Source organism: Mytilus galloprovincialis, chromosome 2 (assembly GCF_965363235.1).
Source record: "Mytilus galloprovincialis chromosome 2, xbMytGall1.hap1.1, whole genome shotgun sequence".
Classification (NCBI taxonomy): domain Eukaryota; kingdom Metazoa; phylum Mollusca; class Bivalvia; order Mytilida; family Mytilidae; genus Mytilus; species Mytilus galloprovincialis.
In genome coordinates this window covers 31,288,251-31,308,225 of record NC_134839.1, presented here as the reverse complement: position 1 = coordinate 31,308,225, position 19,975 = coordinate 31,288,251, and positions in this window count along the sequence as shown.

Sequence of the window (19,975 nt, the reverse complement as noted above, 5' to 3'; positions counted from 1 at the left end):
ATAACTTACCAACATTGATTTATAATACACGCTACTGGTGTTACTTTGGTGAAATCACGGACACGACACATTCATCTTGTTAAATTTTAAACATAAAAAATAAAATATATAAAGTGTTGTATATCCTTTTAAAGCTTTTAAACTCTTCTTTCAGATTATTGCAATTTTGTATATGTAACAGACCATTTTCATCAATTAAAACTCAATAAAACCTTTAGTTTGCAATATAATTTCCTTGTCCCGCGTTACACTTTTAGTTTTGTGAAATTCTGAATACCGTAAAAAACATATATTTTTTTTTACCAAACGATATAAAAGTTTGTCTAGAACAAGCAATTTATAAGTAGGCGATGACTTAATGTCGATTTTTCTCTCTCGAAAAGACGGAAATATGAAAAAAAGCGATCAAGATGATACAAATTATGTGTCCCATGCGCGCAAGGTTGCCGTAATTTTTTTTAAATTGTCTCAAAAAAGGGAATTCCAGAGCAATCCCCATGTCGAAAGTAAATAATTCTTATACTAGTATTTTGTACAAAGATCACACTTTCGCCTCATGTAATTATCAGGAATTTTTAAAACAAATTCTTTTTATTCGAGTTGATTAGCAATGTCCGACATTTTGTCCCCTTCAAACCAAATTAAACGTAGGGGTTACGTTTTCTGTTTTTCCATGATGTTTATTTAATACAGTGCCATTCGCTACATAAAAATCATTATCATAGATAAAAGTACAAACATTTATCTCTATTTTGATATTAAATTCCCATAAATTATGTCTAATATACGAGATATCAGATAAAACTAAAATGTCCGATACAATGTCCCCACATACGATTTTGACGTTATTTAATAAAATATGCTTCTAACGTTCCGTCTAACTGTCATGATTGCGGGTTTCACAGACGATTTGGAATACGGCTGTTTTATTTAGTTGCTTAATAAGAAAACTTTAAAATTAATGTTGTATGTTGAAGCTCTTTCGATTCATAAAGAAGGGGTGGGGGAGAGAGATTTCCTCGCGGAACTGAAGTGTTTTCCGGACTAATATAGTCGGATCCGCTAAAATACAAATTAATGGAAAAACAGCTATAATAATTGTTCCCGCTAATTCCTTTGCATACATTTGTGCAGAACTGCAATGCAAGATATGCCGTAGACTACCCCTTTCACCTTGCCATTCTGAAGTGCAAAAATAAATGATTTGCAGTGCATAGTGTATCCATAAAAAATCGATTGCCTTTATAATTATAGTGTATATAATTTTTAAATGGTTTCACTTCAAGTTACTTTTTTATTCTTAATTTGTTAATAAAACTAAAGCTAAACATTTTTTATCTAAGAAAAAAAAAAAGTCTTTTCTTAGGGAAAAAATCAATCCTTTATATAATTAAATGTAAAAAGACTAAGTCATCTGAACAACATGCATTCCAACGTTTTTATTTTGTCTTACGTCTTTGGGTGTGTAACGTTAGGTGACACCAGTATCGTGCGACGTCCCTATACTTTTGAACAAGTTGAAGTACCAGTTTTGTATTTTAAATATTGTGAAATACTATTTGTGTACATGTTTATAGTTGTAAATCAAGTTGCAATTTTCAGTATAACCGAAATACTATCTTGTTTAATAAACAGAAACAAAGTACTACTTGTGTATAACCCACTAGTACTTTTATACATCTATAATACTAAAATTACGAGGTCCAATTTGTCAGCCGTCATCACGTAAAAACGACGAATCACAGAATTCAACTTAATATATAACTAATATAGTACAAAGGTGTAGATTAAAAATTACACCACTCCAGGCCCTTTTGTTTTCCACGTAATTAATATTGCCAACAATTAAGAAGTTCCGGATCGAGTCCGCTACCGATACCAATAGTATATTCACCTGTTACCTATTACCTTATCTGTACGTTCCGCATCTGACAGGCGCACCACCAAACGTTGTATTCAGGATTAATATGCTATATACACGGGTCATAACCACAGGGTTGACACTACTAGATTGTCAAATTGTTACCTATTGTAGTATTTTAATCAGTAAGACTTTCTAAGATAACAATACGAATACTAAAAATATGTGACTAAAAATAAGGCGTATAGGTACAGTTTTTAATTTGTTAACGGGCATGACGTAAAACAGCGAAGCAAAGAATTCAACTTTATTTATAACTTATATAGGACAATGCTGTTGATTAAAAAATTTTGTTTTTTTGTTTTCCAAATAATTAATATTATTGTTTCAGTTCGACGGGTTCAAACAGAAAGACTTGAAAGCAGAGAAAAACTGTGTATCTTATAATCGGCATGACTTTATCAGATGACAATACTAATACTAAAATAAGGCTTGCGCATAGTTATATACTTTAATTCAGTCACGGACCCGTGATATCACTGGTGTGTTCTAGTTAATATAATTTCTCCTGAAAACAAAAAATAATTTTGGAGAGTTCATGCACCTGTATCTACTAAAGTATCGACATGATAACTTTAATACATCACATTTCTAGACAATGCAAAATAAGAGTTTTATGGTGAGGTCATACGTTCAGCAAATACAAGATTGGTTGATTTAACCATTGCCGTGACTTCAGTATTTTCATTTACTGTGGTTTCTTTTTTAAGAATACACGCATCCTAAATTAGACTACCGGAATTATATTTATTCGTTTTCTTTTAGTGATTGGTAATTAGCTAAATTAATTTGCCCTCAAACAGGCAACCTACATAACGGCCAAAACGTCATTTATATGCGTCATAAAATTCTATTTCCCAAATCAGAAAAAAACAATGAGTTTATACATTCTGCACAGTCAAGAGGATTCCTCTCTATATCATGTGTTTCGCCATACAAAGGCTGTGGTCGGTTTTATTTACAGATTTGAGTATCTTGGGTCTGTAAAAGCAGACGAATCAATGCGACAGTAGTAAACCGTTGTTGAAATCTCGAAGATCGAACCAAAAGACAAATAAAGCCAAAAAAAAAGGTAAGTCAGCCTTATCATGTTCATGTGACTGCGAATCTGTTTGCAACCCACATAATCACAATCGCTAGGCTTAAGCACCAAACAAAATATATTGTGCAAATGGAACGGGATTGTAGTTACGACATAAGGAACATATCCGATATCATCTGTGAAACGGATATTCCATAACGGTCAACTACCTCGTGATAGCGTCCGTAAAATTTACCAAGGAATGATTACATCCTCACTATTTGGAACTCTTGGTTTAATAGTTAGCAGCAACCCTCTATCAATTGGGAGATATACACTCCGTATGCGGGCGCTGCTGGAATGTTGCTACATGAAACTGTAAAGTTCACAATTGGTAAGCTGCAATCATATCTTTTGTCATAGAGTTTTATTTGCAGTTCAATGGGATAGATACGTTCAACATAGTCACCACATATATGAAGTCATCCTCATAATAATAAAGGAACAAATCGGCAAGAAGAGGGTCACAATTGGTTTCCATAGGAATGCCGATAGTTTGTTGAAAAACACGTCCTCTATTAAAACATTACAAATATGTTGTCAATCAGGAAATCAATCATCTTGATAATATCAGTTTTAGATAATGTTTTCGTTTGAATCAGAGTGATTCTTTACAAAAAAGCATGAATTGTTTTACATTGTCTTATCGGGGCCTTTTATAGCTGACTGTGCGGTATGGGCTTTGCTCATTGTTGAAGGCCGTACGGTGACCTATAGTTGTTAATGTGTGTGTCATTTTGGTCTTTTGTGGATAGTTGTCTCATTGGCAATCATATCGCATCTTCTTTTTTATATGAGCTACTCGACGGGTGCCACATGTGGAACAGGATTTGCTGACTCAGTTTTTGGTGGAGTTCGTGTTGCTAAGTCTTTAGTTTTCTATGTTGTGTCGTTGTACTATTATTGTGTCTGTTTGGCTTTGTCTTTCTTGTTTTTTGGCCATTGCTTTGTCAGTTTTATCAGTCTATGAGTTTAAATGTCCCCCCTTATTTCTATCAGTTGAGATTTAGCTGTTACTGAAAAATAATAGAAATAATCCCGATGCTATAAGTTGATGTTCTCTTCGATTCATTATTGCACATTTGGTAGTTAGTTTTATACTTGCGTGATACATATTTTTATTTCTAACAATCTCGTACAACTGCATATATATATTTACCTAAAAAAAGTATCGCACCAAAATGTTATACTATCATTTATAACCTTTAAAGTACTAGTATATGAATTTTGTTTTTGAAAAGATAACATGTTGCTTAGTCTTTAGTTTTCTATGTTGTGTCTTCTGTACTATAAGTGTCTGTTTATCTTTTGATGTTTAGCCATGGCGTTTTCAGTCTATTTTCAATATATGAGTTTGACTATCCCTCTGGTATCTTTCGTCCCTGTTTTACAGACATAATTAAACTAAAAAGGTTGAAGAAAAAAACTAATCTAAATAACGTTCTATTAAAAAAAACTAAGAGGAGGTCGTTCGTTCTAAAACTGAAAATGTTAAACTATGGAAGTTATAGTAAGAACACATCAAAATCCCTTTTGGTTTGAAAAAAACAGAATATTCGTCATTAGTTACGATAACCCTTACCATGTCTAATACCAAGTGAAACCTACTTTTACACGAATCATTAATTCTAACCGTATTCGTATTCCATGGAGCCTTTGTGCTGTGTAGTTTTTACCATTTTTGCTACAAATCATGAGTTGATTTTGAAATAGCGGTACCTTCTCGCGCATAGCTTGACGATTAATTATTCCTAGATTTGCCTGTTCAATGATGATTAATGACAAACTTTGCACCAGTAATGACCAAGACTCTGCTACAGCAATTCATTCAAGACGGGTAGTATCGGTGGTTCTGGGGGAAAAGTGAAACAACAAAACACCAAACTCCCAGAAAAATCCAAAACGGAAAGAGAATCGTGTAAACCTGGCTTTACAACTAGCCAAACCTCTCACCTGTATAACAGTTGCTCAATATTCCACCATTTTGCCAACGATGTGGGAACAAAACAAACAGATATAAAAGGCAAAAATGTAAAATTAGCGCCACAGCAGTCAAATTTGTGTTACGATTTCAATCTCTATAAAAACAAACAAATTTGTCAACAAAGATAGACAAAGAAGCTTATAGACACAGCACACGAGTAAAAACAAAAGACAAGAATACAAAAAATCACCATAGCATAACAGCACAATTAAGTACCGAGCCACGTCAAATGGACATAAGCAAAAAAGAATTAATAGCAAAAGCAATATACACAAATACGGTGGTTTCAATGAACAGTTTTGTGTTTGTTGTTTCTACTGACACATATTCTCATTTCCAAGAAAATGACCTTTTTCTTCTTGTTAGCTTTAAGCAAACATTTAAACATTGTTTGATAAAAAAAATGCATTTGATTTGATTAAATATTTTTTTTCGTTATTCAGTTTTTTTCATTTCTTTTTTTATTTCTTTTTTTCTTTATTATTTACGGTTGTAGACTGATAATTTTGAATAAACTCATGATAGATTCGAGGACTACAATTTTACACTTACAACAGGCGCGCGTTTTGTCTACAAAAGACTCACCAGTGACGCTCGAATCAAAAAATGTTTAAAAGGCCAAATAAATTACGAAGTTGAAGAGCATTGAGGACCAAAAATTCCTAAAAGTTTTACCAAATACAGCTAAGGTAATCTATTCATGAGGTAAAAAAGCCTTAGTATTTCAAAAATTCAAAGTTTTGTTAACAGTTAATTTATTATTATAAACATATCAATACTATTATCGCTATTTTACGAAATTGTCTTTCGATCTTACTGTTTGATAATTTCCTTTCTCAGGACAGTAGGTTATATAAACAATTAACGCTAGAAGTTAAGGGTGCATGTACTGTTGTCAATGAAATAAACAACGTTCTCTCATATGTTAAATAGCGATAAACAGATTAGCATTGATCATTTCATCTCGATTGCTTTTCTCCTTTCGCTGTAACGACTGAAGCTAGAAAATCAATCTCCGAGGGTATCACCAGCCCAGTAGTCAGCACCTCGGTGTTGACATGAATATAAATTATGTGATCATTTTTATTTTCCTGATACAAAACTTTGAATTTTTCGTAAAACTAAGGATTTTCTTATTCCAGGCAAGGCATAAATTACCTTAGCTGTATTTGGCACATTTTTTTTGGAATTTTGGATCCTCAATGCTCTTCAACTTTGTACATGTTTGGCTTTATCAATATATCGATTTGAGCGTCACTGATGAGTCTTATGTAGACGAAACGCGCGTCTGGCGTACTAAGTTATAATTCTGGTGCTTTTGATAACTATTTAAACCACTTGGTTGATGTCACTGCTGGTGGACGTTTCATCACCGAGGGTATCACCAGCCAAGTAGTCAACATTTCGGTGTTGACATGAATATCAATAATGTGGTCATTTTTATAAATTTCCTGTTTACAAAACTTTGAATTTTTCGAAAAACTAATGATTTTATTATTCCAGGCAAGGGATAGATTACCTTAGCAGTATTTGGCACAACTTTTTGGAATTTTGGATCCTCAATGCTCTTCAACTTTGTACAAACTAAGGATTTTCTTGTCCCAGGAATAGATAACCTAAGCCGTATTTGGCACAACTTTTTGGAATTTTGGATCCTCTATGCTCTTCAACTTTGTATTGTTTGGTTTTATAACTATTTTGATATGAGCGTCACTGATGAGTCCTATGTAGACGAAACGGGCGTCTGGCGTACTAAATTATAATCCTGGTACTTTTGATAACTATTGTTGAGATGACAATCGATAATCTATAATTCTCTTATGGTTGTGACCTGATTTATATTTCTTGCATGGAGTGATAATTCTTGTGTTACACTGTTTGAAATGTGATACGTAACCTACTTTGATTTGTTTGGCATATCAAACATCATGAGACGATTTTACATTTCCATTGACGTTTCGTTTTGTCATTGATGATCTACCAAGGTTAAGACGATGTACATTTCGTTCATGGTAATAGAAATGTGTGACACCTTCAATAATATACAGAACACTCAAATATTTTTCTGAAAATTTTTCAAACTGTAAAATCTTATTTTGTCAAATGTTAATAAAAAAAAAGATTTAAAATGTGTTATGTCTAAATTTTACATTCGAACATCACATGCGATATCATATTTGAATGTGCAAAATACTAGTTCAATGATTCACGGAATTTTTAATTCACGCAACGCTCACAAATGAGAGTGTTGATCATAAGATACATAGGTTTAACATTTTTTGAGAATTGGATATTTAAAACCTATGTATCTTGTGAGTTTATCATAGCTTTTCTAATTTTTCATATTTAAAAGTATACATTAATAAGATAGTGATATGATAGAACAACTACATAGACACGAAGCACCTCAATGAGAGACCTAACTGTATAGTAACTTGATATTCTATATATATATATGTGCCTGTCCTAGGTCTGTAATTCAGTGGTTGTCGTTTGTTTATGTGTTACATATTTTTTTTCATTATTTTTTTGTATATAAATTAGGCCTTTAGTTTTCTCGTTTCAATTGTGTTACATTGTCATTTCGGGGCCTTTTAGCTGACTATGTGGTATGTGATTTGCTCATTGTTGAAGACCGTACGGTGACCTAGAGTTGTGACATGTGGTCTTTTGTGGAGAGTAGTCTCATTGGCAATCATACCAAATCTTCTTTTTTATATGAGTGACTTGTTATAAAAAAATACAAAAATAGTTTGATATACGATATGTCACATATGCACTAAAAGAGGCACGAAAAATACCAGAGGGACAGTCAAACTCATAAATCGAATATATAACTGACAACGCCATTGCTAAAAATGAAAAAGACAAACAGACAAACAAAACAATAGTACACATGACATAACATAGAAAACTAAAGAATAAACACGAAATCCACCAAAAAACTAGGTGATCTCAGGTTCTCTGGAAGGGTAAGCAGACTCTGCTCCACATGTTGCACCCGTCGTGTTGCTTATATGATAACAAATCCGGCAGGTCACATTCATAAAACGGAAGGGGATTGTAGTTACGACGTAAATAAACTCATCATAGATACCAGGACTAAATTGTGTATATACGCCAGACGCGCGTTTCGTCTACACAAGACTCATCAGTGACGCTCGAATCCCAAAAAGTTAAAAAAAAAAAAAAAAAAAATAGCCAATAAAAGTTTGCCAAATCCAGCTAAGGTAATCTATGCCTGAGGTAGAAAACCTTAGTATTTCAAAAATTCTTAAATTTTGTAAACAGTTAATTTATAAATATAACCATAGCAATGATAATTCATGTCAGCATAAAAAAGGAACACATTCGATATCATTTGTGAAACGGTTATTCCATAACGGTCAACAAACTCGTGATGGCGTCCGTAAAATTTACGAAGTGATTATTTCAACTTCAACATTTGGAACTCTTGATTTGATAGCTTTCTTGTATGCAAAAACCCTCTATAAAGAAAATCAGGATAGGAAATGCAAGCACGGAGATGTATCAATTGGGAGATATATACACCGTATGCAGGTGCTGCTGGAATGTTGCTACTTAGAAATGGAAAGTTCACAACTGGAAAGCTGAAATCATCTCTTTTGTCGTAAAGATTTGTTTTCAACCGACCCTCATTTTCAATTTCTAGATGTAAGTCAAGATATGAGGCCAACTTAACTGTATCTGTTGTATCCTTTATTTCTAGTTCAATGGAATAGCTGCGTTCAACATAGTCACCAAATTTTGAATTATTTGAAATCATTTGCTTAATATCTAAGTATTAGATCCATATTACCAATGTCATTTCAACTGATCGGGCGGAGCTTACGTTTTAATTTGCATAAGGACAGTCTATTTGAAGATGTGTGTGATAAGGATGATAGCCGTTATAATTATTACTGATTTCTAATCACCTATCAGTGTCATCAAAGGAATTTAAAAAACAATGACTGGACACTTCATTGATGAGTTTATCCTAAAACACCTATCTATAGATGGACTGGTTTATTGTGAGGGAATCGGTTAAACTCCGCCCAGTCAAGTGAAATAAATTGAGTAATACTATAGCTACACTCGATGATGTAACTATATACATGTATTGTTATAATCAATATCTAAGTATAGTAACAATTTATAGGGTATCCTATCTATCATAAAATGTTTAGTTCCCTTTATGTTGTACCATTAAATTTTTATTGTGTTTTTGTGTATCGTATTAGTTATTTTCTCCCGAAACTAAAGTAAACATTTGCTTTATATTTATTGTGTAATTTCATTAACCAAAGGTAATGTATTTAATTTCCGAAAAATACATATTTGAAAAACAAGTAAACTTTTGTTACCATGACATTTTTTCTGTACAAGTTTGTTTGACAGTTATATAAAGTTTACAGGTAACACTTCATCAGGTGCAAAGGTCGATGATGTAACTAAACCGCATCAGCAAGCAGTCGAGTAAGGCCACAATCACATTCACTCTTTATACACTTATATGCGTGAACTTTTTCCTTCACTTTAACATGTTTAAACACTTTAACAAGTGTGGACTGTTTCCTGTGCTTACATCACCGACCTTACATGCATTAGATGTAAAATTGTAAACTATATTCGTTTTTACTACTCTGATATGATTTGTTTTAAACCACCATCTTCAAAACCCTACTCATAATTTAGTTTGAAGAGTAAAAAAACAAAAACGTACCCGTTTGAATTGTTTTACATTTGTCAATTTGGGTCTTTAATAGACATGTTCATTGTTGAAGGCCGAACGATGACCTATGGTTATCAATTTATGTGTCATTTGGTCTATTGTGAAGATGTGTCTATTTTAAAATATACCACGTGTTTTATATAAATAGATTCGTACCAAGAGCAATATCATATAAATTGTAAGACGCCGAATTAAATTAAAGTTGATGCATGACAAACCCATCCAATGTCATTGGTATCATCAAATCTTGTTATAATCTCCATGAATTGGATTTGATCGAACATACTTTTTACTTTTTGTGCATGGTCCAGTAATTGTTATGTACATCTCAGCTCAACAAAATTAGTATTGACTTACTGTTCTGTACGTTCAATTTGTTTTGTCTTAGTCGCCCATTGTGAGTAGTTATCATTCCATTGCGAAGTCATATTTGAATTATCTGGATACGAGTGAACATTATAGTAACCTATATTTTCTGGTTGACAATATATTTTATTTATTTCCCAGTCATTTAAGGTTGTACCCAACACTTTCACTTAAATCTATTTGGCTCATTTAATTTTCAAAGTTACTTTGACACTTTGACAAAAATATAAAGATGTCAAAAAATTGAACCAACCATTTTATTAGAAAAATTACACTAGTTATATAGCAGTTTGACAAACACTAATTTTGCTCATTGAGAAGTTTAACATTCTCTTAACAACACAACGCAATTAAAACGTTAAGCTGATTTTACAGAGTTATCTCCCTGTAGTGTTAGGTATCACCTTAATGATTAAAATAATAGAATACTATCGATAAAAGATGTGTTTTGGTTGACTTTTGCAGATGGCAATGTTTTCGGTCAGATTTGCAGAAATCTGTAGACATTGTAAAGTGATATTTGAATGAAAAGAAGATGTAGAAATTGAAATCATGAGTAGAGGGACAGTTAATACAATGGCCTTTAGGAAGAGACAATCTAAAAAAGTCTACAAAATAATAAACTTCACACAAGCAACTCGAACCAACCAAAACAGTCAGCTGGAAAGATAGGTTTAACTAATCCTTAAACTTTCAAAACAGAAATAAATAACTTTTTTGAAATGGTAACTTATATCCAGAAGACATCTGATAAAGGAATTTCCGTTTTGAATTTACCTCGAACTTATGTATTTTTGTTACTTCACTTTCTACATAATATTACTAAAATATCAATATCGAATAACTGAAATTAATTAATTGGCATATTGAGATTTCCATCTTACACCAATGCTTAATTGTCTTTCGAAAACAGATTCTTTAAAATGAAATATCATTATAGAAAAAAGTAAAATCACAAAAATACTGAAACCAATTCGGAAAGTCCATAATCACATGGCAAAATCAAATAACAAAACGCATCAAAAACGAATGGACAAGAACTGTCATATTCCTGACTTGGTACAGGCATTTTCAAATGTAGAAAATGGTGGATTGAACCTGGCTTTATAGCTAGCTAAACCTCTCACTTGTATGACAGTCGTATTACATTCCATTATATTGTCACCAATGCTTGAACAAAACAAACAGACACAATAGTCAAAAATGTCAAAAATAGGGGTACAGCAGTCAACATTGTGTTATATTAATCACCATAAAAACAACAAATGTAACGAAGAAGCACACATCAAGTTAACATCCTCATTTTGATTATATTATACGATTTTATTTGTCTATGTAAAATGCATCCATCAAGGAAGGAGGGTTTTGAGTACTAGTGTAAAATTGCGCTTTGAAATTCGCACAGGTAGACATGAAATAATTTTGTCGTTCAAAGTATGCATAAATACAGTCACGCAAAATAGATGTAACAAAAACTGACTAAACAGTATAAAGTAATAATAAATAAAATAATAGTGTGGTTCAAAGTATGACGGGATACATGAGTACAGATAATAGTTATCAAAGGTACCAGGATTGTAATTTAGTACGCCAGACGCGCGTTTCGTCTACATAAGACTCATTAGTGACGCCCAAATCAAAATATTTATAAAACCAAACAAGTACAAAGTTGAAGAGCATTGAGGATCCAAAATTTCAAAAAGTTGTGCCAAATACGGCTAAGGTAATCTATGCCTGAGATAAGAGTCACGTCAAATGTATATCACAAAAAAGTAGGTTAACAGTAAAAGTACTATTATACTATTATACATAAGCACTGAGTTAAGTCAAAAAGGATATTAAAAAAACAGACTTAACAGTAAAAGTAATATTAATAAAGACAAATATAAGAATAATATAACACCTAATTAAGATGATAAACAACGTCAGTACGCAAAATCTATACTTCAAGACCATAGTGTATTATTTATGAAGTTGATACGGAATATTTATCAACAAGTTCTGGGTACCTTCCAATGAACTTTTTTAGAAAAAGGACGAGACGTTCTTTGACATACCCCTGGTTGATCAACTTTCTGCTGCTCGATGTGCGTTTTTCATTGTTGATGATCTATTTGTGTTACCAAATTACTCAAATCTAACATCATTTGGTCTCTGATAGTCAATTATCTCATTTTCAATCATACCACATCTTCTTTTATGTATATTGTAAAATAAAACGAAAAATGACAAAATCAAAACGATAACGACTGTGACTCTCATATGCCTGTCTTGGTATAGGCATTTTTTTTATGTAGAATTATTTTGATTAAACCTGGTTTTATACTAGCTAAACCTCTCACTTGTATGACAGTTGCATACAATTCCATTATATTGACATCGATGTTCGATGTATGACTAACAAATAATCTTTAGTTTTATCACGCAAAGAAATAAGGCAAAAAAATTTAATTATTTAAAAAATTTCGACTATTCTGTTACTTATTAACTCTGCTGGTTGTAAATAAAGACAACAGTAGTATACCGCTGTTCAAAACACATAAATCTATGGACAAAAAACAAAATCGGGGTAACAAACTAAAACTGAGGGAAACGCATTAAATATTAGAGGAGAACAACGACACAACATTAAAATGTAACACACACAGCAACGGACTAAGCATTAGACAAAATCCGATGAGAATATCCAATATAACATCAAAACCAAATACATGAATTTGGGATAAAAAAAGTACCGTGACACGTCTTATAGTAATGTGAATTCACACTCAAAAATAGGAGAAAACAAACGACACAACGGAAACACAACGTAAAAATGTTACAAATACAGAAACGAACTATGATATAACAATGGCCATTTTCCTGACTTGGTACAGGACATTTTTAAAGAAAAAAATGGTGGGTTGAACCTGGTTTTGTGGCATGCCAAACCTCGCACTTTGATGGCATTGTTAAATATAACATTAAAATGACAACATATTAATACAGGACTACAATACAAATAAATAGCAGAACGTATTTGGCAAAGAAACACATGAATAATAGATAACAAAAGGCATCAGGTTTAAAATTCATTACGTCAAAAACGCGCCTCGTCCAAACAAGACTTACCAGAGACGCCCAGATATAAAAGTTCGAAAGTCAAAAAAAGGTACAAAGTAGTACAGCTCTGAGGATCAAAAGTTGAAAAAGGTTGTGCCAAATACGGCTAGGGTTTTTTGCTTGTGATAAGAACATCCTTATTATATAGAACAATTTATGCTATTGCAAACAGTAAACTTTATCAAATGAATATAAAATATTTACATGATAAAACTGACGTCTTAACTAATTATAGAAAACAAAACCCGAATACATAATACATTGAAGACCAACACAGAAAATAGACACACCCGACTCAGTGACAAACCAGGCCTGAACGCAAAAAGTCACAACCATGACGTCACATGCGAAGTGGTGAAATGGCACAATATTACGACATGCAGACATATGAATTTCTGAAACAGCACAAATATGACGTCATATTTGAAAAATTATGTCTAAAAAATAAGATAGAAATAGGATTGATTTAAGATTATAATAGAACTAAATACTGATATTACATTTAAACACAATGCACATTGGAACACTAATCAATAGCAATATATATATTTTACTAGAACACACCCGTGATATTAAGGGTCCGTGACTGAATTAAAGTATATAACTATGCGCAAGCCTTATTTTAGTATTAGTATTGTCATCTGATAAAGTCATGCCGATTATAAGATACACAGTTTTTCTCTGCTTTCAAGTCTTTCTGTTTGAACCCGTCGAACTGGAACTTATAAATTATTGGTAATATTAATTATTTGGAAAACAAAAGGTCCTGGAATGGAGTATTTTTTAATCAACAGCATTGTCCTATATAAGTTATAAATAAAGTTGAATTCTTTGCTTCGCTGTTTTACGTCATGTCCACTAACAAATTGAAAACTGTACCTATACGCCTTTTTTTTAGTCCAGATTTTAGTATTCGTATTGTTATCTTAGAAAGTCTTACTGATTAAAATACTACAATAGGTAACAATTTGACAATTTAGTAGTGTCAACAACGTTTGGTGGTGCGCCTGTCAGATGCGGAACGTACAGATAAGGTAAAAGGAAACAGTTGAATATACTATTGGTATCGGTAGCGGACTCGACCCGGAACTTCTTAATTATTGGCAATATTAATTACGTGGAAAACAAAAGGGCCTGGAGTGGTGTAATTTTAAATCTACACCTTTGTACTATATTAGTTATATATAAAGTTGAATTCTGTGATTCGTCGTTTTTACGTGATGACGGCTGACAAATTGGACCTCGTAATTTTAGTATTATAGATATATGTCTGGTTTGTAAAAACAGTATTTATCATGAATCGATTTAGAAAACAAAAATCCGGGTTACAAACTTAAACCTAGGGAAACAAATCAACTATAAGAGAATAACATAGGAACATCAGGAACACTGAAGGGCAACAAAATAACGTCAACACACTTAGAAATGCACTATTTGATAACAACTGCCATTTTCCTGACTCGGTACAGGACATTTTAAGAAAAATAATGGTTGGTTGAATCTGTTTATTGGCATGACTAACCTCCCTCCAAAAATATCGCTAAAACATTACGTGACAGAAATACAAAACAAACACACGCAAGAAATAAAGGCAACAGTAATATACCGCTGTTCGAAAGTCATAAATCGATTGAGAGAAAACAAATCTGGGTTACGAATCAAAACTGAGGTAAACACATCAACTATAAGACGAAAACTACGGAACAACAGAAACACTGAAGTACAACAAAAAACTAAAACGACAATGCAACACACACAGAAACGAACTATAAGATACCAACTGCCATTTTCCTGACTTGGTACATGACATTTTTAGCAAAAACGGTGGGTTTTTGAACTTGGTTTTGCGGCTAGACAAACCTCGAACCTTTATGTCAATGTTAAATATAATATAAAACGATAACACTCCATGACAGGACTACAGTAGAAATAAATGTAAGAACATTACAAAACAAAGAAATACACAAATCAACAAAACAATAGGACATTTTGACATGCCAATAGTTATCAAAAGTACAAAGCTTATAATTTGATACACCATACGAGCGTTTCATCTACATAAGATTCACCAGCGACGCCAAGATCAAAATAGTTAAGAAAGCCAAACAAGTACAAAGTTGAAGAGCAATGATGACCCAAATTTACAAAAAGTTGCGCAAATACGGCTATGGTTATTTATGTCGTGGATTAAAAAATCCTTATTATTGATAATAGTTCGTACGTATGCAAACAGTAATTATATAAAAATCACTATATAATTTATGTGCATGTCAACACCGATATATAACGCAGTCATTTTGATTTCAAATATTCATTAAGTTTTGTATATATTCCGCCTGTCATTAATTTGGCTGTGATTTACTAGTAGATAGGAAAAGAACTGTTAATACAAGGCGAAATCAATATAATAAATATGACCCATCGAAACAACATTTGATACAAAAGATTTGTACGATTCGCTCGTGTACATAACAAAGTATTATATTTAAGCGAGAGAATTTATGTATCAAAAAACAATACTTTTAGATATTTAGATGATATATTGGCTCTCAATAATGACGACTTCAATATGTATACTTAAGGAATTTATCCTGTTGAACTTTCTTTAAATACATTTGCAAACTTTAAGCAAATACTAAGAATGACCACAGCCCTTTCCTCGATCTTGATATATATCAATAACAGGATGCTTATTACAAAAATCGCTCGTTTATGTAACAACGTATTATATTTAAGCGAGAGAATTTATGTATTACTGAAAAAATATTACACCAGGGTTTTCGATATCACAAACTAGTCAAAACATTTATTAAATTTTATCATCGGTACAAGGACATCATTCATAAATAAAACTCAACATGCAGACATCTAATGACGGCGTGCATAAACATGAGTCCATAACGACGTTATTTTCTAATAATTAAAATTGACGTTCCGACATTTAATACATGGTTAGTTTCGAAGCATGGATACATGTGTCACAAAGAAGTCAAACTTAACATTATCTTCCCGTTTTAAATAAAAACAGTTATATTTAAAATATTGAAACTTTATTGACTGACTCATAATTTAAACTTTTATTTTTAATCATAAAGACAGCGAAGTATAGATCTGTGCATGGAATTGTCAATATTAATTGCTCCATCTTCCCTAAGTTCAAGTTCCGAAAATACATAAATTACGGAAAGCGCAGGAACTATAGCGGGAATACGTTTGATGAGTATTTGTTCAAGTGGGTTGTTGTTTACAATGACAAAATTAATAATACCCATGTATAACTTTTGATCAGGGGAGATACGTTATTCCCCATTTGTTCGTTGACTTTTTACGCAGAACAGTCATCTGTTTGTTTGTTTTGACTAAATAATAAGGGACATTAATATCGTCTGCTTTAACGTCAAAAATTGTGCCTGTTGAAACAAGTTCATAGAGTTGTTAGATTTCATCGGCGATCTCTTCATCTTTCGATTCCTGATCACGTTTTCTTTAACCATTTTTAAATTTGAAAAGTTCTCAATTTGATCTATGTTTAAGCACTCATTATATTTTGTGTTTATACAATTCTCACAGGTGTAGCATGATAACCTTCTGATGTCTACTGTTGCTGATTTTGTAGAACATACTTGGTGAATTTTTCTGTTTTCTTTCACCAGTTTGAAATATCGATCTCGATTTATATTAATTGTTTCTATATATCAAAAGATCCTACGAGAACATTTTGCATCTTTAGAAGTTTTGCATAGATTTTCTGATTTATTTCGTGCACCTTGTATCACACGCTGCCCACGGATGATAGACAAGTCAGCTTGTTTTTTATGTAACAACCGGCTGCATCTTGAGGTCCACGAGCATGTGAAGTTTTAAAAAAATTCCTCACAATTTTGTCATATCCTAAAGCGGAACATCAATAACTGATATCTCCTATGCAGTGACGACTTTTGTACTGGGCACTACACCCGTCGGTAAACTCATGCATGACAGACACGTCGTATGATATCGAAATTAAGTAATCACAAATTAATGTCTGGACCTCATGTGTAAAATGATGACCATTCTTCTGGTCCGGACTGATTACAATAAAATGTTCTGTTATAATGTTTGGGTCATTTTTATTACTATCTATTCCATCATACTCCAAAATCGCGTGTCTATGTAAAATTGTCACATGAATAGAATCTTGTTGTTTTTGGAAATACGAAGACTGGATTTCACACTGCTCTGTACATTTATAGTTTTCAGAGAAATCATGGATTGCAACACAATGCGTGACTGGTAAATTGTTAATAAAAATTTTCATTTGCTTTGACTGCCAGTAAGCTCTAAATTGGTGGGATGGAAAATTCTCAAGTAGTTGTTTTAAATAATCAAACATGTCACATGCCTTTGACCTTTATTTTTCAAAAACAAGCTTTCTAACTACTTTGTCGCCTTTTATTTTTACATTTTGATATTCATATCGTTACCATGAGACCTCGACTGCTACATTTTTGTTCAATTCCTCTGTTAAAAAGTCAAGTTTGTCAACACCACACTGCGTACATTCACGATTCAAACAAGACATTTTATGTTGGTGCGTATTGGCAGATCGGGGACACAATGTTGAATCAACAAGTTCATGTAAAGAACCAAAACAGAAAACGAACAATTTTCTTTTCCAATAACTGTTTTGTTTCGAAATTGCATGCATGACTTAAACAGACTTTTCATCTCAAAATGATGCCCCAAAAAAACAGGTAAGGTTTATCTTTTTGAGTAGCCAGACGAACAAAATTAGGCTACAGTTTTCAAAAACACGCTGACCTATCTTTATTTCAGGATATTCTCTTATGAAATCTAGATATATTTCAGTTGGTGTTTTTTTCAAGTATAGAGCACTGGTGGGATGAATAAATGTTTGGACCTAGACGGACACGTTTAATATCATTCTTATTGTTCGTAGATCTACTGCTGCTTTCTTTCAACCAAAAATCGTGCACCAGTTGTTTTGTTGTATGTCAAACGCATCACGCCTAGTCTTTCTTGATGTATATAAAAAGGAGGATTTTCCAGAGTGAAGAGCTTTAGTTCTGAAGGATTTGCCTTTTTTGATTGTTTTTCGATTGACCCCTAACTTACTTGCTTAACTTTTAACTGCCCCCTTTTTATTAGTTATGTTAGGACCACTGACAGCAGATGCAACTAATTGTAAGCTTTCTATTGCATCTTTATTTCTTTTGTGTTTAACTGACGTAATAATTTCTTTGATGCTCTGAATGGCCGATGTCTCTATCTTTTCTTTTTCGATCGATGAACGAAATTTTCAACAACCGGAGACTTCATTTTATTACATTGGTTGCAATGAATTACATTGATTTCCCAGTTAGATAAAAACCGATAATTTCACATGTGAAATAAACGTGGTTATTTCACTCTCTGACGTCATACATCAATAGGCGTTGTCAAGACGTCGATAACGTCGGATCAAAACAAATTGTCAATGCGTAGGAAAAAGATATAGTTCCTTACATTTTCTACATTAATTTCATAAAAAAAGCCATTTGCAAATGTAATAAAAAGAATAACTAATCGCCGTATTTGAATATCAAAATAAGACAACTTGTGACCGAACACCGCTATGGATTAAACTCGTGCTGCGCACTCGTTTAATCCATGCGTCGTTCGGTCACGCGTTGTCTTATTTTTGATATTCAAATACGGCGATTAGTTATACTATAAGTCCTCTTTTCGTCAACGTATGCCGAAAGAACAGCCGCTCTTTTGAATGAATAAACTGGTAATGCAAGTTTGAGTTTCTTAATTGATCTGTAAAAAAAAAAAAAAAAAATTCCGTGAAACCTCGAGGAATGAAAAAAAAATATCAAATAACCATTCACAAAAAAATATACATATAGTTTTACAATATAGGAATGGCATAGCCCCGTAAAAACGGCAAACTTCTGGAAAAAATCATTGATTTGAATAATTTAAAGGCATAACATCAAGACATATTGTTGTTTTTTTATAATTTATAATTTTTATCTTTCCTTTTTTTGTATGATCGCTTACATTTTAGTTACTATTAATTAGACCTACCTAACTTTGTCCATTCTGTTTGCAAAATATGTTTGTTCACCTTTATCTGAGATTTCTAATGTACTAGAACGTCTCCTATAATCTTTCATGTATTCGTTTCTGTTGCGTCTTATGTTGCGTCTTCTGTTTTCCTTTTGTCTCTTTCTTTCGTTATATTCTCGTTGTCTAATTGCTCATGCGTTTTCTTTGTATATTTTTTGTGTCTTTTTGGAAAAAATTCACACTTCGTGTACAAAATATACTAAAAGCACTAAGCTTTGCTGGTTCCAATATAGAATACAAGATGAAAATAAAAAGTAACAACATATGTACATTTTGTAAAGAAGAACCAGAGACCATAGAACATTTATTTTGGAGCTGTCCGATGGTCGCCAGTCTCTGGCATGCACTAAACATCTGGATTTTTGAAATGACAAATATTGAACTGCCTTTGAATATTATGATTATTTCATTTGGTATCTACGAAAATGTTAAATTGAATTTTGTTAAAAAATAAGATTATTCTACTTTCAAAATACTATATTTACCGAACAAAACTACAAAAAGTTTTGCCAAATTTAAATGCTTTAAAACACTATTTAAAGGAACACTTGAACTTAGAAAAATACATTTCATTTCAAAACCTCTCTGTAGAGGAACATAACATATTATACTGGAGTCCCTGGGCCCGTATCATAAAATAAATAATAAATAATAAATTTTGATTGAAGCACC